We start from the raw sequence: 26,980 nt of genomic DNA on the forward strand, positions 1-26,980 counted from the left end.
AGAAGCACAACCCATTAATGGGAATGTCAGTTAGTGATGCTTCTACATCGACAGAAATTCCAGTTGATCTCTTCCAGGTGAGTCTGCAAAGCAAAACACTAGTACTGACTGCCCAGCCAATGAATTTTGTGGTCTCCAAGACTGCATTAATAAATACTTTGCCACATCCTACTCATTATGGAATGTCAGAGCCAAAGAATGGTTCTCCATATCTACTGGCTTAATCTGCCTGGCCATGCCCAAAGAGCACATTTAGATCTGCCCAACAAGCAGACTCGGTGCCAAAATGGAACAAGAAAACATTTGCTTGCCAAAAGTATCAATCTGTTTGGATTCTCTATCCAGGGGACTGGTCAGAAATTAATTAGGACTGACTTTATTGGTCAACGACTGAGACTTTCCGGAGTAAGGTGTGCTGTGAGAAAATCTGAGTAACTAGATGCTGGCCTGTGTCACCTGGCCTCCTGCAGGATCAAAGGCAGGCTAAAAGGAGGTTTCCACCAGAAAGCCAAAGTATCCACTTGCTGAGGGGAAAGTCTTATTCAGACTTATTTAGACTTTCATGTTTACCACTCGAAAATGCAAATAGATGCTCCTTAGCTCAGAGCGGGGTCGGTTTTGCGCCTTACACGGCCCACTAAAATTACTAGCATGGTATCGCTTACCGCCAGCTCCAGCAACCCTCCTGTTATTCCGCCTTCAGTTCACCAACGCTAAGTCAAGTTCAACATGGCTGCAGACAGCAGACTAGCCTTGTCTGCACTTCCACTACCTAACTGGGGAGAGGGATCACTGACCTCCGCCGCACTCCCCCAAGCTTCGTCCTGCCTCAGTCAGCTCCTATATGCCAGCACCTCCGATTTCACTCGCTCCTGTAGTGCTACTGCGACTTCCGCGGGTGACGCCATCATGCTGCCACTCCTCGGATGTGAGCTCACCCACGGAGTAAGGTGTGTTTGAGGGGAGCTCACGTCATCCCTGGTAAGGTGTGTTGTGAGAAAATCTGAGTCACCAGGAGCTGGCCTGTCGTCTGGCCACCAGCAGGCTCAAAGGCAGGCAAGAACAAGGTTTAGACCAGAAAGCCAAAGTATGTGTGAGGGTGTCATTAAATCAAAGCAAGGGCTCTGATGTTGCTGGCCAAGGTCCGCAAATTTTCTGTCAACACATTTGATTTTGTCTCAATGCATGCAGCTGTAATGCTGATACCTCAGACGCCCTCCAAACCACCACTGCAAATAATGCACTTTCTTCCTTTGGTTGCCTGTGAGGTGAGTCAAGATGCATTTCAGGAGAGGTATCAAGCCCATTTCTGTTTTGAAAATTAAGGTAAAATGCATCATCAGTTAAATGAGGAGAGAGAAAGTCATCCCCCTCACCATCATTCTCAGTATCCTGAGGTGCATCCAAGTTCTGGTACAAAATCAGAATCCGAGCCAAAAAGAAAACGGAGCTTCAAGTGAAAGTTGTAGCACAGAAGGTGCACTGGATTAGAATCAGGATGCATAACAACCAGCTGAACATTTGTAATTTCATATTGAGTTGACTGGATTGAAGGAATACCGACAGAAGTGGGAGCGGTGCTTCGGATCCACGTCAGAAGGTGCAGAAAGAAAGGAGCTAATGTTAGAAAGCAGGGCTAATGCTTAAATGAAGCTCCACTCCATCACTTCTGTTCGAGAGCAAACATTATTAATAAAAAATTGTGACACTAGAACAAAATGAAATAACATGTTTTTAAAAGTTATACTGAAAACGTGTGTTTTGGAAAACATGACCACTCTGGTGGCAGGTATAATCTAGTTAGACAATAATAAATAACGGTCTAATGAAATGTATTTTGTGTATTATTAATTAAATGTACTGAAAAATTAATATTAATCTGTACTGAAAGGATTAATAGTTTAAATATTATGACATGTTTTATTCTTCATGTTTTAGCATTAGTTTTTAAAAAGGCTCATGTTAGCAGAATGCAGCAGCAATGTTTAAAAATGTTAACGCTGCAGAAAATGTTTTTCTAAGCATCCTGTGTGACTTGCTCACTGTGGAAAAGTCTTATGTTCTAACATTTGTTTGTCTTCCTGCGAGATCATGTGTACCCAGAAACAATAGTTTTTAGCATAGTCTGCAACAATTGTATTCTACTGTAGAAACTGGTGACTGCAGTAGAAGAAGATGAGCCAATCGTGAATGCAGAAAATGAAAAAAAAATACTTCTGAAATGTGGAGTAAAAGTAAGAGGTTCTGACTTAAACCACCCTATCCACTGACCAACAGAACTTTCGCCAGTTGCTTTCTAGGACTTTAATATAACAAAATTAGGTGATGCAAATTCAATTCTTTGCGGATCCTTGCTGCTCTCAGTTGTGCTTTTTTATTCTGCTAGTGTAATGATGTGCTGTCTCTTTAGCATTCTGCCCCTGACAATTCAGATGCATTAAGGCCAAACATTACTGAACTGTTCCCCATAATATCATTGCCCAATGAAGAAGACCAGAAGATGCTCCACTGATGAAGATATCGCTTCCGGCTGATCCATTTAGGAGAGGAATAACCAAATGTGCATTTGTCTTTCTTGCAGATATTTATGTTTTCTCTCTTTGGAAAACCCAACTGCTATTTTTGGTTAGTGTCATAATCAGATGTTTTCCAAATTAATTTTTGTCTTCTTTTCTTTTTACAAGAAGCCCAAACATGCTTATTGTATTAGAGTAATAGTTAAAGATGATACATTCTAAATGTGACTGTTTCATATAAATTGACTGTAAACGTTTCATCTGCGATAACTAAATGTATTCTGTGTCTATCATACATGTGTTATTGTTGTAGTTCTGCATGGTGCTTCTTGAATGTTTAATGGTAAATATTATGTCTAGGTTAACATTCTTTAGAAGATTTGGTCAGCCTGTGTTATTCCTGTACTTATATCATTTGGTCTTGCATTTGGTTTACGTGATTTTAGCATTGTTAATCTAAAGGGCAATACATTTTTTAACTTTACTAAACTGGTGTGGTGATTCAAGGCCACACAGGTCATGGTGCGTATAAATTACTGACTCCAATGTGAAAAGTGATGTTGATTGATTTGATCTCATTGTTGTTGACTATCTCACTCCTATCTGAGTCCAAAGATTCATGTCGACCTCTAAGGGTAATTGATGGTTACCCTATATGTGTCACCTTATAAATAAATTAGCAAAAAAAATATAAGGCTGGGCACGCCCACACTTCTTTGGCAATATAGAGTCAGCATGGAGCCATACAACGGGCACTTATTATCAATCAATCAAGGAATTTGATGAGGGTTTCCTCGTGAGGGTTTCAAGGCGCTGAAGGAAGGGGGGGGAGGGGGGCACTGCTACTGGTTTAACAGCCAGGTCTTGAGAAGTCTTCTGAAGGTAAGGAGGTCCTTGGTCTGACGCAGGTGGGTGGGAAGAATGTTCCACATCTTGGTGGCAAGGTGCGAGAATGATCTGCCGCTGGTTGTAGTTCTGAGGATGCGTGGGACGGTTGCGAGGGCGAGGTCAGCGGAGCAGAGCTGTCAGAACGAGGTGTAGAAGGAGAGCCGTCTGTTGAGGTATTCTGGTCCGGTGTTGTGCAGTACTTTGTGAGCGTGGGTGAGGAGTTTGAAGGTGATTCTCTTGTTGATGGGGAGCCAGTGCAGGTCTCTCAGGTGGCCTGCGATGTGGCAGTGGCGGGGGATGTCCAGGGTGAGGCAACCGGAGGCATTCTGGATGAGTTGAAGCCTTTTCTTGAGTTTGGCCGTGGTTCCTGCGTAGAGGGCATTGTTGTAGTTCAGTTTGCTGCTTACAAGGGCTTGGGTGACTGATTTTCTGGTTTCCATGGGAATCCATTTCTAGATCTTTAGGAGCATGCAGAGGGTGTTGAAGCAGGAGGAGGAGATGGCGTTGACTTGCTGGGTCATGGGTAGTGAGGAGTCCAGGATGAATCCTAGGTTGCGTGCATGGTCGGTGGGAGTCGGAGCGGATCCGAGAGTGGCAGGCCACCAGGAGTTATCCCATGCGGAGGGGATAAAGCCGAAGATGAGGACCTCAGTCTTGTCGGAATTGAGTTTGAGGTAGCTGTTCTTCATCCATTCGGCGATGCCCTTCATTCCTTCGTGAAGGTTGGTCTTGGCGGAGTCCTTGGTGAGGGAGAGGATCAGCTGGGTGTCGCTTGCGTATGAGATGATGTTGAGTTTATGAGATCGGGCAATGTTAGCGAGCCGAGCCATGTAGATGTTGAAGAGGGTCAGGCTGAGGGCCGAACTCTGGGGTATGCCGCAGATGATTTTGGAGAAGTGTGGCTCAATGGTTAGAGCGGCAGACCCCGATGCAGAAATCTGGCCCGGGACCAGGGTTCAATTCCAGCCTCGGCGGGTCTTGGGCTCAATTTCCTCGGACCTGATAAGTCTCGCATCGGTGCCTAATCTAATTCATGGGTCCCACTCTGTAACTCTGGGCAATAGCTTGCTTAATCTCCACAACGGCCCCAACAGCGCTGGGATGCCTGGCTTCACCTTGGAGGTTGCCCAGGAGTGGGCACCTCACAGGGAAAAGCCAGGAGGGGTTCCACAGTGGTATGCGTACAGCGCCTTGAGACCCTAATGGGTGAGTAGTGTGCTATACAAGTACGAAGTTTACAGTTTATGATTTTGGTGGCTTCAGAGCAGAATGGATGGAGGCGGCTCTCAGAGTTCTGCCGATGAGATGGAAGGTGACCCAGTCCAGGGCTCTGTTGCGGATTCCTGCACTGTAGAGGTGTTTGCGTAAGGTGTGGTGGCAGACGGTGTAGAATGCGGCTGAGAGGTCCAGGAGGAATAGGGCAGCGGTTTCACCGTTGTCCAGTATGGTTCTGATGTCATCTGTAGCGGCGATGAGGGCAGTTTCGGTGCTGTGGTTGCTGCGGAATTCGGATTGGGGAGGGTCCGGAGTGCTGTTCTCCTCGAGGAAGCAGGTCAGTTGTCTGTTGACAGCCTTCTCAATTACTTTTGCCAGGAAGGGGAGCGGGGAGATAGGCCGGAAGTACCTGAGGTCCTTTGGGTCTGCCTTGGGTTTTTTGAGGAGGGCGTTGATCTCAGCATGTTTCCAGTTCTCCGGGAAGGTGGCGGACTCAAAGGAGCTGTTGATGATCTTCCGGAGTTGGGGTGCGATGCGGTGTCTGCGGATGGCGTTTTTGAAGGCTGTGTGGTTGTCCAGTGTCTGATTATGGCATCACTTATTTTCGAGTCTTTGGCATGTCTGCTTAGATTCATGGAGGTCGGCGGTAAACCAGAAGGCCCTTCTGTTGGTGCGTCTGTTGGAGGGATTTTTGAACGAGGCGAGAGTGTTGGCACAGGTGTCGATCCATTGCCTGAAGTTGCAGGCAGCTGTGTCAGTGTCGGTGGTGTCGATGGGTGGGTTCCGGGAGAGGATAGTGATTAGTTGGTCTTCGGTGACCTTGTTCCATCTGCGGTGGGGAATCCGTTGTGGGTGATGGTGTGGGTTTCTTGAAGGAGAAGTGGATGCAGCTGTGATCTGTCCAGTGGAGTCCGGTGGTGTGGCTGAAGGAGACATGTTTGCTGGCAGAGAAAATAGGCTTGAGTGTGTGTCCTGCGTAGTGGGTCGGTGTTGTAACGAGCTGTTTGAGGCCGAGGTTGTCGGGCAGGGTGGTGGTGTTATAGTCGTTGGTGTTCTCGAGGTGGAAGTTAAAGTCCCAAGGAGTATGTAGTCAGTGGATGCGAGAGCATGCGTGCTGATGACATCGGTGATTATGGCTGATTATGGCACAAGAGCACTCCTACAAAATTCTCCAGATCCAAAACTGGCATCGGGGGAATATTTTATGGTGAGATATTGGAGGTTAGCGCTACCCATCAGAAAGATTCATACTACTACTGCTATAGGCACACCCATCCAGTCACAGATACATTATTTAAATACCCCTGCTCCTTTATGTTTCTCTTTAATTACAAGTACATTTCATAAAGCTCAGAAGCTGGGCCAGAGAACGGACTACGAAACGTGTGTGAACAATTTGAATAACTCCTTTGAGTAGCATCATTTAATTAATTCTAAAGGAACATTGTTGCCACAAAGGTGACATGCTGCTAGGAACCTAAAACACAGGCAAAGGACAGCACAGAAAGTAGCCCAACAACAAAGTCTTCAGGTCTTTTTGAAAGCTGTATCATAAACCACCAACCAGAAAGCTAAAGGCAGATCACGTGTAAACTGAGGTCTATGCACCTGAAAAGACCTTCCCCACACTGTGCCTCTTTGAATACATTATGCAAGGACTGCGCGCTGAACCTCAAAAGCCTAACTGGGGCATTAAGAATTAATCATTGATACAGAAATGATGACTGTTTTTATAGCAAGCATGATGGATCTGGTAAGTTATCTTGAAGGTGATCCTCTGCTTGACCGGCAGCCAGTCAATGGATGCACTTCTGGCTCAGGATATTTTAGCAGTTGCAAGCCAGCCCGGCTGCCATATTTTAGACATGTCTACTTCCAGTCAAAGCTTGTGAGAGCAAGGGGTTCGAAAATGTGCATCTGTATTAAAGCTGAGTGTTTGAATTCTACGTTTACCTCGCTCTCAACCATTAATCTGACTATCACCAAACTAAACCTAACCTTATTCCAACCCTAAAAATACATTTTACAACACTGCTAAATAGAAGACTAACCCTATCCTTTTTCTCTTACCATCTCACCAATTCCTTTTTTAAACGGTTACGTTCAAACTACATAAAGTGTGCTAAGATTGACTCAAACTAGTTGCCAATGACTCGTGCATGTCCTGTCAACACGGTCAGGTCTCCAGCAATCAAGGTAGGTAAGAGGGAAGAGGTCCAGGTAAAAGAACGTATTCAAACAATGCGTCTGCACATAGGTAGAAGTAAGACCCACTTGCTGCCAACACATCATCATGGGTTTTTATTTGGTTGATGTAGCACCCACACTGCGTACAGCCATGTCAGAACCCTGCCATCTCTGATTAATCCAGAGGATTAGGATCAATGAGCCACAAAACTCAAATCCAAAAACCTCACTTTTGACCAATCGCTTCGATCATGCTTGACTCATAATACACACAAAAGGTGATGGTAGGAATGCTAACCACATGCAGTCACTTGGAGCAGCATTCCAACCCATCGTTTTTCACCCACTGTGCAACACTAGCCAAAGGCCTGCTTCGTGTGAATCAATACCAATCCTGCAGTTCATGGGACGAGCCCATTGTGAACTGCCAGCGAGGCCTTCGTGTCTCATCCATGGCCGGGCCCAGGTGCAGTCGTAGTTCAACAGAGTACCAACAAAGTGTGGTAATCAGCCCAGTATCACAGATAAAAGACAGACCCCTATAAGGTTCCTGTGGATGTGTTCCTAGTCCATACAGAATGCCAGTATATACGTCTTGCTAAAATGTTCCTTCTTCCCAAATCTAAACTGGCCTGTCTTAGGAGGCAATGGATGTGCCAGTGAAATGTATAAAGCGCCCCCCTCTCCTTATGTGTCCCCTCCAAAGCCAACGCACACACAGATGCAGAATCTGAATTAATTGTGGGCAGCATTCTTCATAATGTGGCATCTAACCTTTCTCTGCGAAACAAAAAAGCAACCTCTGCAAAGATGCTTAATTTTCTTAACTCCTTGTCATCTCAATTTCCTGCCTTGCCACCCTCGAAACCTCACAGGATTATGTGCTTCCCAGGCAGAAGGTCGTGCCTTAATTATATGAGCCTGGGGGTGGAAACTGCATCATTGCGCACACTTAAGTAACAGAAAGCTTCCAAAGCAAACCCACTTTCCATCACTCTCAACTAAAGCATCAATTCCAAGTCCTTGTTCTGGGGAAAACAAAAAGCACGGAGCGTGGTTTGTCACAGGTAATTTATGCTTCCCCCTTTGGTGTGAACTACTGAAGAATCTGATTCGAGTAGTAACCTTAATCGAATGCCTAACTCTGGCCTATATTTAATGGACATCATTTTATTTTTCATCTATCCAGTAACCATGTCCAATTTCACACAACATTGTCATCGACCCATAAACAGTAGCTACCTATTATCCACTGCACCTGGGTCAAGAGTCACTAGTCATCGACCAACTGGTCTTCTTCGCAATTTGTGCCCCATCTTGGGGCTGAGGTGTCGTGGAGGGAGCATATGCAAACATAGGGCATCAGTGGAGGAGAACCCATCTCTGAGAATGGACAACCTTAATCCAGGACATGACCCTTGTGTTGTTCCATCAAGAGTTGTCCCCAGGGGCGGTTGGAGATAGCAATTCCCTCTCTTGAGGGCCCAGTAGCAGGCTGTTTTAGCCGATTCTCTGTTTCCACAACCAACACTAAAAGCAAATGAATGTTGTAAGAGCCAGTGCCACCCCTTGTTAATGTAAAACACTACTGTTGCTATGTTGGTGTAGATGAGAAGATTATTTGCACCCACTTCTTTAAATTGAAGGAGACTACATATGGCTCTAGGACGCGATGTAAAATGTGACCAAAGATTGAACACTCATCTCCCAGGGACTTTGGGAAAAATAAACAGGACAACCACCACAATTGTAGATTCTCCAACGTAACACTATGGCTGTCACAATTCCAACATCAGGAAAGAGAAACAGCCAAGATCGTATCCTGAAAAAATTAAACAATTTGGACCTTTCAAACTACAACAATTTGGTGGAACTTCAGGACAGAAAGTAACAGGAGGCACCAGAAGTGCAAGGATTGCCTCGTACATAAGAAAGAGCTTCTACATCGCTGTTCTCAATGCAGCCTCATACGAATGAGAGGTGGTGAGCTTCGTGTAAGCAAACAGTGTTTCCTGACGGAAAGTCCAAGATAAAAAGAGTAGCTAGTTCCCCTAGAAGTGAGTTCAGTAAAGCATGGTAGATGACTCACTCTAACTATTAACTTAAGTGTGGCTAAATCAGCACTTTCCTGCCCTGTGAGTATACGGCAAGAGCCATCATGGACTTTGTGAACATACAGGCACAGAAAAAAGAACAAATGACATTGGCCCGATCACATCTCGCAACAGGGATTCACTCGCCAGGGTCCTCCACTGGACCTCCTCCTCACAGGGCAAATTAGTCTTGGCAAGCAATCAGGAGCTGATGATCCAGACACCCAGGAGCAGGTGGTCTTTGATATCCCTGGGTGATGTCCCTCACGTTTCTGGAAGACTGGCAGGTCTTAGGCCCCACTCCTGGTCACAGGCAGAAGTCTTGCAGAGTTTCTCCCCATCCCACAGCCCGGCTGACAGCTTGGAAGTTGATCATTTTGGGGGCCTTGTGTCCCCCTTCATTTTATTCAATTTCCAGATACTAAATGTGAGTTAATGCTTGAGTCTTTGAAGTTTGTGTTGTGGGTCTGCTTCCTTTTGAAGTCCCCTCTCCTCTGCCATGCCCTACCTCCAGAAAACAATCTGTCACAGAAATAGTGACTCCAAATCTTATAGTCCCACAGCACAGGCCATATGAATGACTGGAGGTTCACATCTGGATATCAGACACAGGGATTTGTGTAAAGGTTATCCCAGAGGCCCAACCCTACTCTTTATGATTCTATCAGCCCTATCTCCTTCCTGTGATGCGCTCAAGCCCCTTTTCAGTGACCTCTCTTTGAACCAAAGAGCACCCTTCGAAATGTACTGAAGAGCCTCGCTCTTCTTCCTTTATTGTGTCCCACCCAGCTAACAGGAATGCAGAAATCCACAAATCTGTCTGGCGGTGACTTCTCTACCTCCCCAGGCTCCTCCAGTCAGCCCTGGGTCTCCCAAAGTGGAACCCAAAATCTTTGATGCATTGTACTATTCACAGGCACACGCCCAGCACACGCATTTAACACACACACGCACTGCACAGCACTACATACTAACCTGATGAAGCCAAGGGTGAGTTAAGCACACAGCAACATAAGACTTACATTAGTGAGTCTAAAGGCTTCATTCCAGTGACACAGGTAAAAAGGGTTGTTCACTTCTACTGATCACTACATGGTATGTTGTTGTCACGTGCTTGTGCTACTTAACTCTTGGGAAAGGTGTTAGCTTTTCACCACTGTGAGATTAGCGCTTTGGGCTCCCCTCCTGGTCCAACAAGACCGCAGTCTGTGAGACAGGCCTAGGTCACTGCGCACATGCATGATCCATGCTTGCCAATAATCAGAAAAATCGGCATGCAGGATCCAGACATCGTATCTGGGGCACTCATGGCAGCTACACATCTGTCACCATGCAAGGAACATTTTTGTTCCATCAAAGCCCATCCAGAAATATGGCCAACCATGCATACGTACCATAGGGAGGACGTCTATGAGCGGGATGTAAGCAGAGAATATGAGGGATGTGGCACACTCCAAGAGACAGAAAGGTCCCAGCGACAGTGTCTGTGGAGCTGCCGGCCCTCGGAATGTATAAAAAATAAAAATAAAAAAAAAGGTATAAAAAAAATAAATTTACATTTTGTTTTCATGGCTCACAACTCCCCTGGCACTGAAGGGGACTGCTTTTTGTGTTGGTGGCCTCATTGTGCTTCAGCAGAGTGTGGTCACTCAGAAAGGGACCAACGGATTAAGTTGACCTACTGTGCCATGCTGCATACTGTGGAATACAGAAGCAAAACATGAATGACATTAAAGCAAACCAATTAAAGAACACATACATTTTTTTTTTTTTTTAACCTACCGGCGGTCAGTTGGTAGTTGTAATTAGGACCCAATTCCCACTGACAAAGCGTTTTTTGGTTTCCTAATATCTTTGACAATGTTTGACGCATCTTTACAAAATTTTCCCAAAAAGTGCCCTACTTTTGCATGAAAGGTTCCGGGGGTACATCAAGCATAGGCAAGAAAAAAAGGGGGTCAAAAAACGTACTCTCCCCATGCAATTACACACAGGAATTTTGAACAAGACTGCAGCCCGTACCGCTCATAGGAATTACACCAAATTTGGCTCTTGGTCCAAAAATAACCCTTTTTGTGATTTGGTGTAAATCAGTTCAGTAGGTTGACGTTTGCCCAAACAAAACACAGAAATTCAGCAGTTATAATTATACTTATCTAAAGAAACTCTAATGCGTGCTGTTAAGTACCTTTAGACCACAAGTTATAGTTTTTCAACATAAGTACAGTATAGCTGTTACTGCTGAATTTCTATGGTTTTGAAGGGGTAAAATGTCAACCTAACTATAACGTACCTGTAACGTTTGTTTTTCTCAGAAAATGTCTAGGTTTTTTTTATGTTGCCTAAAAAGCCCATTGCAATGCATGGGGGAGGGGTTGTACGCAATGCCTGGCGTTGTGCTGTCCCTACCCAAGCTTGCTGCTCCTGCCTCCCCTTCCTCCTTGCCATCCAAGTCCAAGGCCCAGTTCCCTCCTTAAAGACCTGTGTGGCTGTATTCTGCCACTGCGCTTCCTGCCTGCCCTGAACAGTTAGCTTGCTGCCCCATCCACCTCCTCCCTACCATCTGTTGTCTTGAGTTCTTGCACCAGCCCACTCCCTACTTTCCTGAATGATCCGATATGCTGCACTGCCCTCCATTTAGCTTGATGTCCCTGCCCACTCCTCCTGCCCTCTCCTTCCCCAATTTTATGCCCCATCACTGCCCACTGCCCTAAACGTCTGTGCTTGGTTTGCTGCCTCTAGCCTCCTTCCCCCTGCCCTCTGATGTCTGTGTGCTTGCCCCTGCTCCCTCCTTTTTTGCTCACCATGTTCTATGGACCGAACACTGCAACTCCCATCTACTCTGATGTTCTGTTGAGCTACCACTGCCCCTAACACCTGCCTACTATAGTCATATGACTGCCTTCTGTCCCTGACTCTCCACCCACCTGTATGAGTTCCAAGCCATTATCCCCTCTGTACTGGTCTTCATGGTCCATTTTGCTGTCCCTCTCTTCTGCTCTCCATGTTCTTTTGTGCTGTAACTGCTCCTCCTGCCTACCCGACGTGGTTTATTGTGAAGCCCCTTACCCTGCCATCTCTTGCCTGTATCCAGACCCTATCCATCACTTTTATTGTCGGTGGTCCATTCTGCATGCTCCTTCCCCCTCCCTCTCACCGGCCATAGCCGTTGTGCTGCCTCTAACAGTCCTGCTTGCCATGCATGGCCTTCTGTGCTGCCACAGCCCCTCCCACCTGCCTTAGTGTGGTCAGGCTCCTGCCCGACCCCCTCCCACTTTACCTCAGCCGCCTGTGTGTATGCCATTTTAGTCTCACGTTGCCCCCCACTGGTGTGTTGTGCTTCCAGTGCCCATCCTGTGCCATCCATGGTCAGCTTGCTGCTCCAGCCCTAACACCTAGCCCTCCCTTTTCCAAGTGCAGGCCCCTTTCCCCTCCCTTCTGTCTTGTCTAGTCTGTTGTCATCCCTCTGACCCCTCTCTCCTGCCCTTCACTGTCCATTATGCTGCAACTGTCCCTTCTGTCTGTCCAGTATGGTCAGTTTGCTGCCCTTGCCTCCTTCCCCTCTGCTCTCTGTTGTCCATGTGCATGGCGCCGTCCCCTCCATGTTGCTTTCCATGGTCATTTGCGCTGCACTGCCACCCCGTTTGCCCTGTATGGTGTATTGTGCTTCTGCAACCCCCGACGCCTGCCGGTTATGGTTAGTTTGGTGCCCCAGCCCATCTCCCTCCTGCCCTCTGTTATCTGAATCCATATCCCTATACCCAATTGCTCCGGCTGTCAGTGATCCAATGTACTGTACTTGCCAACATTGTGAACTTGGTAAAAAGGTAATTATGAGAAAAAATAACTGGGGAATTCTCTTTCCCCATGAACTTACATTTAAAAAGAGAAGATTGTAGGCAGGGGACAGATAAAAAATAAAGCCCTTTTGGGCTTTAAAACATTGGGAGTCTCCTGCCTGAATGGGGCCTGGTAGCATGTATGGTTGTACTGCCACTGCCTCATGCTTCTGTTCTCACTGGTCTGTTATGCTGCCATAGCCTCTCTTGCCTGTCCTCCATTATTGGTTTGTTGCCCTTACATCTGGCCCCATGGTCCATTGTCCTGCCAGTGCCCCTCCAGCCTGCCCAGAGCGGTCAACTAGTTGCCTCTGCACACTCCAGTCTGCCCTCAATTATCCAGGTCCATGCCCCTGACATCTGCCTCCCCACAGTAGTCCAATTAACAACTAGATTGCTAACATTCTATATTCATTACAAAGGTATGGCTCGCCTGATGTCATCTTGATGTAATCAAAACTGTGATACCTAAACAATTTACTTAAGAAATTATAAAACAGAGTTATATACCCAGAGAAATTGTGGTTAGTGCTCTAAAAAACTAAAATGAGGATATTTTTTCTGAGTTCTCAAATAGCGACCAAACACTTATAAATTATTTGCTATCTTGATCTTTTTTTAGCCAGTTGACCACTTGATTATATGTTGAACTTAGGGGAGAGAATGTGACGATATATATCTAGGGGTGCAGACTTTGCAACTGGGGAACCAGGTTTGTCTTGTGGCATCATTACGATATCCTGTGATTCTGGGCAAATCACTTAATCTCCCATGCCTAAAGCCCAAAAGGAATGTCTCCTTCTGTAATGTAACGGATGCTTGTGTAAAGCACTCCAAAACATTTGGGTCAAGCCTGCACTATATAAAACTGCAAAAAAAAGTGTTTTGCACACTTCTGTCATTGGGCTATATTTGGGCTACATATGGGGTATTTTTTTTCTCTTGTGGCCACCTTGGGAGACTTATTTGTTATGAAGCTCCCTAACCTCCTCATTTATTGCAGTATCCCCAGTAGAAAATGTTTCCAGTTTTCCACTTAGTTTCTATCAAGATGGCAGTTAGATGTGCTACACTTTTGGCATAAATTCAGAGTGTTAGCACTCTAGTTGCTCATTAGAGCACTGTAGTAAACTGCTGATCACCAGGAAGTCTGCTGCTTGTGTTGAAAGTGCACGTTTCAGTCTACATCTCAGAATGTTTTAATGATATAGAAGAGAACTCACTTAAAACATGTCCTAATTTTTCTTTCTGCAGCACTAACCATAATTTCTATGACAAAATGAAATCCCTCATTTTGTTCCTTTCTAAATTAAATGTTTTAAGTGTTACCAGTTTGATTCAATCAATATGGCTTCAGGGGTGCCACAGGCTTGTCATAAGTAAGACTGTTAGCGCTCTATTTGCTCTTTAGAACACTCTGGGAGGCTGAAGTAGAACACAAGGGAATTAGCAGACAGGCTGCTCCTGCTGGAAATACATGTTTTACTGAAAATGTCAACTTCATTCTCATATACTTGAGAAAGATAGAGTAAATTTACAGAAAATATGCTCTCATTTGAGCTTCTGGAGCACCTTCCATAACCTCTACGAGGAAACCAAGAGAAAACAGTTTTCTCTCAAACATGTTTCACGAAATCCCAGCAGAAGACTTTTTCACAGGGTGAAATCACCTTAGCAACAAATGATTTATTTTGTAACTAGAATCGGTTATCACCCTTTATAAATTCTCCTTTCTGTACCCTTAAAACCTACCATTCACTACAATGCATTCCAATGGGTGCTATCATGTATATTGGTCTCCGTCCACATATACAAATTTGGATCTCCTATAATATCTCAAAAACTAATGAATTCATTTACACCAAAATCACAAAAAGGGCACTTTCTGGACGAAGAGATGCTTTCCTGCCACATTTGGTGTAATTATGTCCAGTGGTTTGGGCTGCAGTTGTGTCTGAAAGCTCTATGGGAATTAACATGGGAAACATATTTTTTTGGACCCACCCCTTTTTCTTCGCCCCCTACTTGGCTGAAACTTTACATTCACAACAAGACCCAACAAGACACTTTTTTTTGGAAAGTTTCATGAAGATTCTTTGAACGGTGCCAAAGATATAGTCAAGTTAAAAAATACCTTTCCTATGAAAATTAGGTCCCAAGTATACCTACTGAAGCCTGCCAGTAGGTAATAATATAAAAAAATTATATATATCACAAAAGGTCTAGGCTAACATCAGATCTAAAAAAACACGCTCTTCAGAAGACACTTGATTTTATAAGGTCGGCATTTTCAAAGTTTAAATACTCCTGATTCGGTGGAATGTAAAGTGGAGAAAAAAAACTATTCAAAGGTGAGAAACAAAGCAGAACACCCAAGAATGTTTGGCTAATCAATTGTGTACTCCATACACAAAATCTTCTCTAGGTAGGACAGCAAGCACAGTTTTTGTTAGATCTAGTTCACTATTTATCAAACTGTTTTAATTGATGTTTGGCTGTTTTAATGTGCATGCTGATACTGAAGTTTGTTTCTATTTGGTCAACGCCTGGCAACTTTTTTATGGAATTATTTCGGCCCAACAAATGGTGTGAAAAAAATAAAATACAAATGTATGTCTTAACTAGAGACAGCCTTGACAGTCATTGCTTCAAATAAGGAGAGATGGAGAAACAAGCCACAAGGCCCGCGGATCGGACACAGAAATAAATATCTTGATGAAAGAAAGAACAAGGGAATTAGTCGAGGTTCCCCACCTGTTAAATAAAGTGCAACACAAATGAACAAACGCTACACTGGATTTGTTGTTATTTCGTCTTTCAGGGACCTGTCAGATCCTAAATTTGTAATGAGAGGCGTTCTGCAGAGGCTGGCAACCAGCGAACCCAACAAGAAAGCATCTGGCACCTCGACTCCCTTCCTGTAGGGAACGAATCAATCCCAGGCTGTGGTATCACATGCACAGCTGGAAGAGGCAGCCATGCCGCACGCACGAACTCCTTCTCTTGGACAAGAGCACAGGGAACGGAACTAGACAGCTGCCCCGGCCCACGGAGACACGCTGGGTCTGGAAAGCAGATTCATGGATTCAGTGGACGGCCTGGTCTATTTCTTGCAAGAACCATGTTGCTCGTGCACACGAATACAGGTTTTTATTCAGAGCTAAAAGCAGAGTCTAAGGCACTTTCTGGAGACTCCTACCATGGGCCTGTCAGCAATCAAGCAGAACGCCAAGACCAACAGAACATCATGTCAAATACGTCCACAGACTTTTTATCTACAGAAAACGTTTGGATTGTACAAGTGTAGGGAAGAAAAGTCTACTGCAGCAGTCGCTAAGGTATTTTTTGGCTATTTGGGGTAGTTTGCGCTTAGGCCCTCAGAACTTTTTGTCCACATAAGCTATCCATGTCAAATTTGTGTCTTTTTTTCCCAACATTCTGGGGATCCTAAATTTACCCAGAATGTGTGGGTTCCCCTGGAGGAGACCAAGAAATTAGCCAAAATACAGCTAAAATTTGGGTTTTTGGGAAAAATGGGAAAGGATTGCTGCAGAAGAAAGCATGTCTTGTTTTCCCTGTAAAAGGCATCAAAGGGTTTGAGGTACTACAATCACCATCTTCGTAGCTTTCGGAAACAGGCCGACTTGAGTCAGAAAACCATATTTTTCAACACAGTTTTGGAACTGTACTGTGACTTTCCCCATTTTTACTATTTTTTGTGTTTTAAGCCTCCTTCCAGTTAGTGACAGAAATGGTTGTGAACCCAATGCTGGATCCCAGAAAGCTGAACATTTCTGAAAAGTAGACAAAATGCTGAATTCAGCTAGGAGCCATTTGTGTAGATCCTTCAAGGTGTTCCTATAGAAAGTAACAGTTGAAAAGAAAATATTGATACTGAGTTGAACAAAACAGCCATTTCTGCCTACATTTTCTTTTGTAACTTTTTCCAAATATGGCAGATTTTTTAACGCAATATACCATTGCATCTACTAGATGCTTCTGGTTGCAGGGATATATAGGGCTTGAAGGTTCATCAAGAACCCACGGTACACAGAGCCAATGAATGAGCTGCACCTTGCAATGGGTTTTCATTGTATACCGGGTATACAATTCATTTGGTAAAATATAAGGAGTGAAAAATAGGTATCAAGGAAACCTATGTATTTCTGAAATGGGCAAATGACATGGAGTTTAGAAGCAGTGGTTGTTTGCACATCTCTGAATTCGGGGGTTCCCATATTAGCATTTGAATTACTGGGCATTTCTCAAATAGACTTTTTTCTTACACGCTGTCTTACATTTGGAAGGCAAAAATGTATAGAAAGGCAATTGGCAATACTACTTGTTCTTCTATTCTGTGTTTCCCCACTAAGTCTCCCGATAAAAATGATACTCACTTGTGTGGGTAGGCCTAGTGACCATGACAGGAAACGCCCCAAAACGCAACATGGACACATCACATATTTCCACTGAAAACTGACGTTTTTCGTATTTGTTTTTTTTTTTGCAAAGTGCCTAGTAGTGGATTTTAGACTGTAGCTTAGCCGGCACTTAGGGAAACCTACTGAACCTGTACATTTTTGAAAACTAGACACCTAGGGGAATCCAGGATGGGGTGACTTGTGGGGCTATCACTGGGTTCTGTCACCCAGAATCCGCTGCAAACCTCAAAATTTAGAATAAAAAAAAAAACATGTTTTCCTCACATTTCGGTGCTGCAAAGTTCTGGATACTGAGGGGAGCCACAAACTTCCTTCTACACAGCATTCCCCCAAGCCTCCCGATATAAATGGTACCTCACTTGTGAGGTTAGGCCTAATACCTGCAAAAGGGAAGGGCTCAAAACACAACATGGACCCATAAAAAATATCTACTACAAAACAAACTGTTTTTGCAAGGGGGCACCGGGCAGCCACCTAGGGAAACCTACCAAACTCAGACATTTCTGAAAGGTAGGCACCCCAGGGAGTCCAGGAAGGTCTGACTTGCATGGATCCCCCAGCGTTTTCTTACCCAGAATCCCGTGCAAACCTCAAATTTTGCATTTAAAAAAATCATATTTCCCTCACGTTTGTGTGGGATCACTGCACCGGCACAAATTTCCTATCCCCCCACTGTTTCCCTCGGTCTCCCGATAAAAATGATACATCACTTGTGTAGGTGGGCCAAGTGCCTGTGACGGGGAAGGGCCAAAAGCATATAGAAACTGAGGGGGAACCAAAGCAGGGCCAAAAGGGCAGTTTTTTCAAATGTTTTTAGGCTGACAAGTGGGGCAGAATTTTTATCTGTATAGATGCGACGATGGTGTGTGGTAGGAATTTTGTGGATTCCAGAAGGTTCCAACACAGAAATGTAGGGCAAATGCGTGAATTCAAGCAAAGTTGGAGGTTTGCAGGGCATTGTGGGTAAGAAAATGGTGAGGGGTGCATGTGAAGCACACCACATTGGACTCATCCAGATGTTTAGTTTTCAGATGTGTCTAGGTCTGGTAGTTTTTTTTTTAGGTGGCAGCGTACCAAAGTCCAAAAAGTGAAGCCCCCCACTATTCCAAGTAGGACGATACTGGAGTTAGCCAAGCTCTCTCGGACCATATGTAAAATCCAAACCCAAAAGAGAAATGTCCTCTTGCTGGCCATTGGGATGATATGCTTTAGTTTGCAAGGGGGGTGTTAGGGATGGGGGTATGGCCATACTCCCACCCTCTCTTAAAAAAAAAAAAAAAATCCCTGATGTCTAGTGGGCTTTCAGATAGGCCTTACAAAAATAGGCCGATCTGCCTCTAAGGGGGACAGAAATGGCCAAAATGGAAGCACCCCTTACCCCCCAAGGGGAGCGACCCTTGCCCAAAGGGATGCCACCCCAAACAAAACACACAACAATCCCTTGTGCCTAAGTGGTGTCAGCTCCCCTTGGGGGAGGATGGGCCTAATAAAAATAGGCCTATCTGCCCCCAAGGGGGGAAGAAAGGGCCAACAGTAATGTGACACCCATGGAGATCGACCCTTGCCCAAGGGGCCACCCCTCAAACAAAACGCACACACACACAAAAACAAACCCGAGTGTATAGCAGTTTCTGGGGGCAGATGGGCTTAATAAAAGTAGACCAATAGCCTTAAAATTCTATGCCCCCCATGGAGAGCGACCCTTACCTAAGGGGGTCGCTCCCCTTATGTAAAAGTAAATAAAAATAATCCCTGGTGTTTAGTGGTTTATGCCCCCCTTGCCCCAGATGGGCCTAATAAAAATAGGCCTACCTGCCCCCAAGGGGAGCAGAAATGGCCTAAAATAATATGCCCCCAAGAGCAGAGACCCTTGGATAAGGGGCCAATCCCCTTATGTAAAATAAAATGTACACAAAATCCATGGTGTCTAGTGGTTTCTGCCCCCCTGCCTCCTCTGCCTAAGGAGCCGCTGACCTTATGTCACATTACAAAAAAATAAAATAAAAAATAAACCCTCCCTGGAGTCCAGTGGGAATTCTTGCTGCATCAAAGGAAAAGAAAAGCCTTTCCTTTGATGCCTCTCTGACCTCCCCCTTCCTCTTTCAGAGGAGAATCTAATCTATTTCTCCCAAGGGCGTGCTGGAACCTATGCTTCAAGCGTGTCGGGGCAACCTCTGATGACCTCAGTGTGCGGTGCACGCTGACGTCATCAGATGTCACCAGGGGTATGAATGCATTTCTGCTGCCATCCCTGCCGGGGTGTGTTGGTGGTTCAGGTCCAGGACGTAACCGTTATGTGCTTGGCACAGCAGCACTTAAGCCAAGGATGTAACCCTTACGTCCATGGCACCCAGGGGGTTAAAGTACAAGTGGGCCAACATCTCTTGCTTCATGTATTACAATTCTCTCAAACTTCATATACCATTTAAAGGATACTATTTCTTCACCAGCCTTCTTACATCAATAGTCTCTTCTGTGTAGTTCTTCACTAACTTGTCTAACAATTCCAACTCTCCTAATAAGGACACTATAAGTTCTTTGTTACTGGGATGAAGCATATTAATAAATGCAGACACCAACTCTTTCAGTATGGACTATTCTTTGCAAAGAGAATGAGCCAAGTACTCAATGACCACCTGTTTCAAAGTATGTCTTTGTTCCTCAAGTGTTACAGCACTCGTCTTCCAAATCTTTAACAGTTTGCCCACCTACTCAGACTGTTCTTTGAAATTGCTTTAAATATCAGTGGGGTGCTCTGTGAACATTCCCCCATAGTGGTACCACTGATTGATTTCTAAAGTATTGATGCTGCACCCACCAGATCAAATGGCATCTTAATGAATTTAAACACACAACATTATTCCACTTCAGTGCTTTCTCGTAACAGGGGAATTGACCTATCCACTTTCCTCAGTAAGACTGACGAGATAGTTTTTTTTTTGCTCCCTTAAACCTGAAACCAACAAGGTCATCCTGTACCTTATGAACAACTGATGTGGACCCTGCATTGACTTTAATGATGTGCAAAAACCTTTGGGAAACCATTAACCCTCCTTAAAAGAATAAGTACTTTATCATTTTGCATAGGCCATACTGACAACTCCTTAATGTGTTATGCCACGCTGTGAATTACTTGACGGTTGATATGAGAGTCAAAGTTATTTGAGGGCTTTCCGATGAAGCTATACTCAAACGTGGTCCCAACTGATGATAGCAATGTAGGTGCACTGTCAACTGCACATGACACCATTAAAAGAATAATGTTCTACAGTATTTTCAGTAATTTTATAAAAACACTGCCAGGCACACACTTCTTCTCAAGTGACCTCAGGAAGAGATTGGCATCTTATACTCTTATCCGCTGTTACTCAACGAGTACGCTGAGCCACATGCTCACCTATCCAGTCCCCTGGATTCCACTTCTACATGTGGAAAGGTGATAATAAGGAGATTCTCAGTAGACTGGATGTAGTTGTGGCCTAATGCCAACCAAGTGTTACGAAACAAAAACTAACCTTGACTTAGCCACAATATACAGATATCTTATTATTCTACATCACTTGCAGACCAAGGCATGCTCTGCGATTGGTTTTGTGGTAACAGGAGAGTCTCCAAGCCCTTTGCATTATACAAGCTATCAGAGACATCCTTACCAAACAATTACAAACATGTACCATGAAAAATAAACTTTGACACTGAAATCTTTCTTGTTTTACTCATGATTTCATTCAGACTTATCAAACGATAGACACTGTTTTCAATGCCTTCTAAGGCTCTCAAAGCTTGGTCCTCAATTCTTCTTCCAACACATTCACTGAATAGGTTTCTCCCTTGTACTTCATAAAAACCTAAAAATATGACCTTGACTCAAAAGCACTGATTTCATAACAAACCACGGTATGACCATCTGCATCACTATCCTCCTCACATAGGTCTGCCTTTAGTGAGTAAAGGTACACGTCCTCACATTCTGTGTGATTGCTGCAAAGCAATAGAAAGTCGTCCCATAATTTCTCTCCAGTTCTATTGTGGCTGTAACACAGCCTGTCTTTGTCTTGGTTTCAGCACCCTTCTTCCAAAGGCTATAACTCTAACGCTACAAAATGAGGTTAGAATGGGCAGCCGATCTTCCTCACACACCAGTTACTCTCCGACTTCATTATTAACCACGATCTACAGGTGAATTTTCCAAAATTGGTTGATTTTCTGTTTCTGTCCTCATGGGACTGTTCTCCATGAATTGCAAAGAAACAAACATAGATGGTATGGGTAGCTTTGCCTGGTGATTCAAACAGTCCACTTAACATGCACAACACGTGTCTCCAAAACACTGCACAAAGCCAGAAAGTGAGTTGCCTCCTCAACAAACAATGATTTAGGATTCAATTTCAGTACACCTTTTTCTTATGGGTGCCCTGGCATATGTCATGTACCAATAGTTTCTCATTAGCTTCTACCTGAAGGACGCCCATGTAAATGCTACGGAGAAGTTGTTCCTCCATCTGCAACAACTATTGTGCTGAGCACACTAATTTGACAGCCAGGAAAAGGCCAACTATGTTGATGCGATGACCTGACCATACAAGGCAGGTTGTTGGAATTTCACAAGTACACATAAGTTCACTGCACTTTAAGCCGAGGTGGGGAGTGACTCATCACTGCGCTCGCTCCGTTCTAGTATGAGCACTGCTACCCGCGAAGTCACATATACGAGGGCTAGGCCTCATGTAACGAAACAAGGTTCATACATACAGAGGCACGGGTGTCGCGTCGTCAAGCCCATCCCTCGACCAATCATGGGAATGGTACTGTCTGATGATCACTTCAGAGTTAACTTTAATCAGAGAGCGAGATTAATGTTCATTTTTTTCAAGATATGAAAGTACAACTGATAACCTACTCTCATCACACTTTATCCTCAAAGGAAAACCGTGCCCTGATTAAAAAAAATGTTGTCTTCTTTTATCTCTCAAGGTACCCCTCTCTCCAATCAGGTTGACTAGCTTCAGTTCTTCTTTTGTAGCTGAATGACTGATTCAAGAGGTATGTACCGCAAGGTATGGAGGAGCGAATTCTCTGAACAGGCAAAGGGACGCTTTCAACAATGGAAGCACAGAGGGAGCGCAGTCCCAGCATGCACAAGCTTGGGTGATGCTCCTACAGGGTGTTCCATTGATCACTGATGGGCGACTGCTCTCTCTCCGAGATGGAGACATCCCTGAGGACTGAGGCTCTATGCTCTCCAGGCTGTGGGGAATTGTTGGGCTGTCTCGGCTTGCCCTGCTCCTTCCTGATTTACAAGACATGCAAGGAGGGGAGGAGGGGGTTGTACCTCTGATTACCCTTCCCAGTCGGTACTACTGTGATAACTGTGCTTGTGCAATCCCTTCAAAAGGAGCTTTACTGACATCTTATTATATTTTGATTATACTGTGAATTGTGTAGCTTGAGATGTCACTTCCTCTATTGTTGTGGACTTCTCCCAAAACTGTGCTGACCCTGCTAAGTTGATTCCTGTTTTATCAGACACTTAATAAAATGCTGCCAAAATAAGAGATAGTTACTGCAGTACCAAGTGCCTGGCTAGATTAAGAACAGAAAAATAAAAATCAATTGGTTTGTTATTTCCGCTAGAATGTTGCCTGGACTTCCTCTGACTTTCCAACTGACACCTCAATTGGCCTCTGTGTCTTGACTAAAATATGACTGGGGAGTGAACAGAACACACCATGCACCCACAGCTCAAAATACCACATAAATATAGCCACTTTACAACATGGTGACCTTCTAATCCTATAACTTTATAGCCAGAAGGTACGTAAAAGGTGGGAAAAAAAAAAGAGCAAGTCCAATTAAAAAAGGAACCCACCCGCTCACTTTTAACTAAATTTCAAATACTTAAATCTATGAAAACATGATAACAAGCAGACACCATGTGCTTAATAAAAGAAGTTACTATTTCTTCAAACATTGGTTAAATGAAGATCAAAGAGGTATAATATTTCTCCCCCCTTATCAATAGCTACTCTCGGCAGCAGGCCAGCAAAGAACAAACAGCAGCACCCTATGAAGAAGCAGCGTAGTGGGCACCAGCAGCATTAGTGCCCCTTTGCCACATGCATTACCACCAACATGGCAGTGTCTGACTCACCCACTTCAGCATCACTTGAGGACCTGTAGAGCCAGTTCAGTGTAGAGCAGACATTCAACTTCCTACTCAGCTATCAGCCGAAGTCCTGCCTCTCAGCTGGATAAGGAATGGGCTGGCAAGCTACTGAAGCAAAACATTTTTTAATTCTGGATGTTGTTTCTCTTATTTTTCATTTACTAATATGTGTTTACTGAAGACCTATTCGCTTGGAGGACAGAGCACAACACCTGTAACTATATATAAACAGTAACAAGATAATATAGCACAGGCAACAGATAGTAGAGATGAGAGTATAATTTCAATAGAATTTCTCAATAAGTGTGTTTTTCCTTCTTTCTGAAATTAAAGGCTTTGAGATTTAGTCTGAGATTTGCAGGTAGACGGTATGGTGCTTGAAGGGCATAATGCCTTTTTGTCGTTGGTCTTCCTAATTTTTTAGGTTTCGGCTCTAGCCGGCGTAGAGGCGCCGTCTCGAACCGAGACATGCTGTATCTACTTCGTGGGATAGAGCCCGACCATAGGTTTCCCATTTGCTGGCACCATCGTCACTCCATTTTTCGTTATCACCATTTGTCAGGGGCATGCATATGGCATGCGTCTTTTGGTAATTAGCCCTCCCCAAGAGCACAGGTCAAGTACTAGAAACCTATGCAGTAGCCATTTTTTTAGCTATTGTTTCGGGCCTACTTTGCTCTTTTTTTTTTTTTTTTTTAACTGGGTGACTGATCACATCACACATTAGGAGTCCTATTGTGTTAATTAGTGCCGAGCACTGAGTTTTTTTTTTTTTTTTTTATTGCATGCGGCTGCCTGGCTTCTGCTTGCCCACTTCATTGGTAATGTCTAAACCCCTCTCACTGCTTTAAAAAAAAAAAAAAAAATGGCAGTTTTGTATAGCATCCCCTCACCGCCCCGCCCCCCAACCTCTTCCCTCCCCCATCGGGTCATGTGGCAGAAGTATGCTTCCAGGACAGGAGACACAGCAGATCTCAGATTTTGGCAGCACATTAATCATGTGTATCAGACAGCTTTGTACCATAAGCTTTAAAAAGCAAAACAAAAGGTACTTGTGTAGGGTCTGGACATTGTTTAAATATTTCATTTCCGCTAGGGGAGGTTGTTGACAAAGTTTTTGGAGTTGGCAACTGTTAGTAGCCACATAATTTCTTCTCTGCACCGGTCATCTAGAAATTGTTACCCATCAATGAAACTGTTTCCTGACACGTTAATGACGGGGATTCTTAACAAAATGGTGCTGTTTTTTCTGCCTCAGAAGGATGGGAGATTGGCTGCACTCCAACCTAAATGCGACCGCTTGGTTACATACGCGGATCTCTGCAGGTCCCGTTTAACCCCTGCTTACCTGCTCTTTCCAACTTTTTAAGACATGAGTAGTAAGATGGCATTATTTCAAACGTAACCTAATTCAGCCCTGCTTTTGAAGTGCTGGTGCTGTCCCGTTTAAAGCAAAACAACTGAGATGAAAAGTGCCAGCCGTCACATTAGAAGTATAAGATCACCCTCTAAAGTGCTCGTGCCATGGAAGTGTAGCGACCATGCTTAGAACTGCTGGATTGTCAAATTAAAGGTGCCGAGCGCCTGGGGACACCCCAGGGCTGGGGCAGAGCCGGCTTCAGGGTGGCGCGTGCACTGACTTTGGTGTGGACGCTGTGTTTAAAAATAACTTAAGGATTTAGAAGCACTGAACTTCCTTGTGCATCCAGCAGATTTCAGGCAACAATAAAAATGGTAAGATAACTCTGGTGATTAATGTTATTGCTGGTGAGAGAGCCGAACTTTTTCTACTGGCTATTTTTACTCATTATAAGGTAGCGCAGAGGGATAATGTGCCTGCTGCAAATAGCATGCACCATGCAGATCAAACAACGCAGACTGGACTATGAGGAGCATTTCAGAAAAGAAAAAGAAATGTATGTCAGCGAGGAGCTATGGAGAGGTGAGGGCACTGTTGGAGAGTGGCAGGGAGGGAATTAGTGGAGAAGGGGGTCATGAGGGATCGCCAGAAAGGAATGTTGAACCAGGCGCCACCAGTGCTAAAGCTAGCTCTGTGGTTGGGGGGGGCGCTTCATCTATTTTGCGGGGGTCCCCTCTAGTTTCATTACGCCACTGCATGGCAGTCCATGTTGTGCCGCCATAACACATTCAAAATAGTGACCACTCACGAGCTGAGGTGTAAAGAAAACCCTTGTTGCAATCCTTTTGGTAGAAATCAAAGGAAGACTTAGCATAGCTCTCTGAAGCGCACAGCAGCAGGAGACCGGGTGCCATTTGGAAGGCTCCCTGGCACAGGAATCTGGATAACTGTGCCCATTTTTGAATGGCTTCCCTGGGTCCCAGTGCACCTCACCAGTGGCTGGCTCATCATGAGGCATGCCTCTGGTTTCTACTGTTACCACATGAAGCGCACTGGGGCCTTTAATTTGCATTAATATCAAACATAACCATAGAGGAATTCTATTGTGACTTGAAATTAAACACCATTCGCTTACTAATTTCCTGGGGAACTGAAATTCAACGAGTATCGCAAGGATGTGCTATAGGTCCCTTCTTCGCACTGTGCCAACACCCCAAAACCCATAACTGGTAACCTGAGTGGGCACAACATTGCCAGATTCATCAAAGAAAACCATATGACGTGGCATCAAATGTTTTCTGCTACCAGGTAGTGTGGTAATTCCAAGTGTTCTTTATGGTCTCAGCTCAATGACCGCATTTTACACAAGTATCAATGGCGTTAACAGTAGCCCCCGCAACCCCTGTGGTCGTGGTGGTGGTGGGGAGGGGCTATGGGGTGTAATGAGCTCCAGAGGTCCTCCTCAACACAGTATCATGTGCATGGTCGGGGGCTCTGACCTGAGAGCTCCTGACATGTACAACCAATTTTCTTTTGTTTGCCCCCGTTTACATAGCATTTCTGGAATTTCTCACAGCTGTACTTTTTAATCTTTTTACACTGGCCGTATCATAGTGCTTTTTCTAAGGACTCTCAGGCATGCTAAACTGCAGCCGTGCTGCTATACAACATAGCTGAACGACATTGACAACACCAATAGCTCTTGTACTGCCGAGACCTTTTGGCTTTGGCAATGCTTGCCTTTTTAGGGTCGAGCCTGCGTCGCTTGCACATGCGTATCGCTAGCGAGACGCTTTAGGTATTAGAAAAGGGCTCGGAGCCCCGCCAACGTCACGTCAGTGTCTTTCATTGGCACGTTGGCTTGCCTGTTAGAATCTGCTTGCTTTGATTAGTGGAAGGCACGCATACGTCATGCCTTTTCCAGTGGTTAGCCCTCCTCGAGCGCAGCGACCAAGTACAGAAAACATGCGAGGCTCGCTGTTTCCCGTCAGGTTTGTGGACAACTTTTTCTTTATTTTCACAGCGCCATCTCGCTGGGCAGAAGTAGAGCGCTTTGCATACTATCGACCTTGTTATACAGTTAATTGCACTTTTGCCGGTTACGTTCATAATTGCACTTTTGCCGATAGGTATTATTACGAGTGAACTGTAGCAGCGCGATCGCGCTGTTTTTTTCTTTTAACGCAAGAAAAATCAGATTGGGAGTTTACAACTGGGAATAGCTTTAACTCCGACAAATGCGAGACCCTAGTGCATTGCAAATGCTTGTTATTT

At 44.6% G+C, this 26,980-nt stretch overlaps 1 protein-coding gene across 2 annotated transcripts in view; it reads right to left on the bottom strand.

Moving 5' to 3' along the window:
• TSNARE1 (t-SNARE domain containing 1) overlaps positions 1 to 26,980 on the bottom strand; it is a 738,845-nt gene that overhangs the window by 504,788 nt on the left and 207,077 nt on the right. The gene's annotated exons all lie outside the window — the stretch shown is intronic.

Source organism: Pleurodeles waltl, chromosome 2_2 (assembly GCF_031143425.1).
Source record: "Pleurodeles waltl isolate 20211129_DDA chromosome 2_2, aPleWal1.hap1.20221129, whole genome shotgun sequence".
In the NCBI taxonomy this organism is placed as follows: Eukaryota; Metazoa; Chordata; class Amphibia; order Caudata; family Salamandridae; genus Pleurodeles; species Pleurodeles waltl.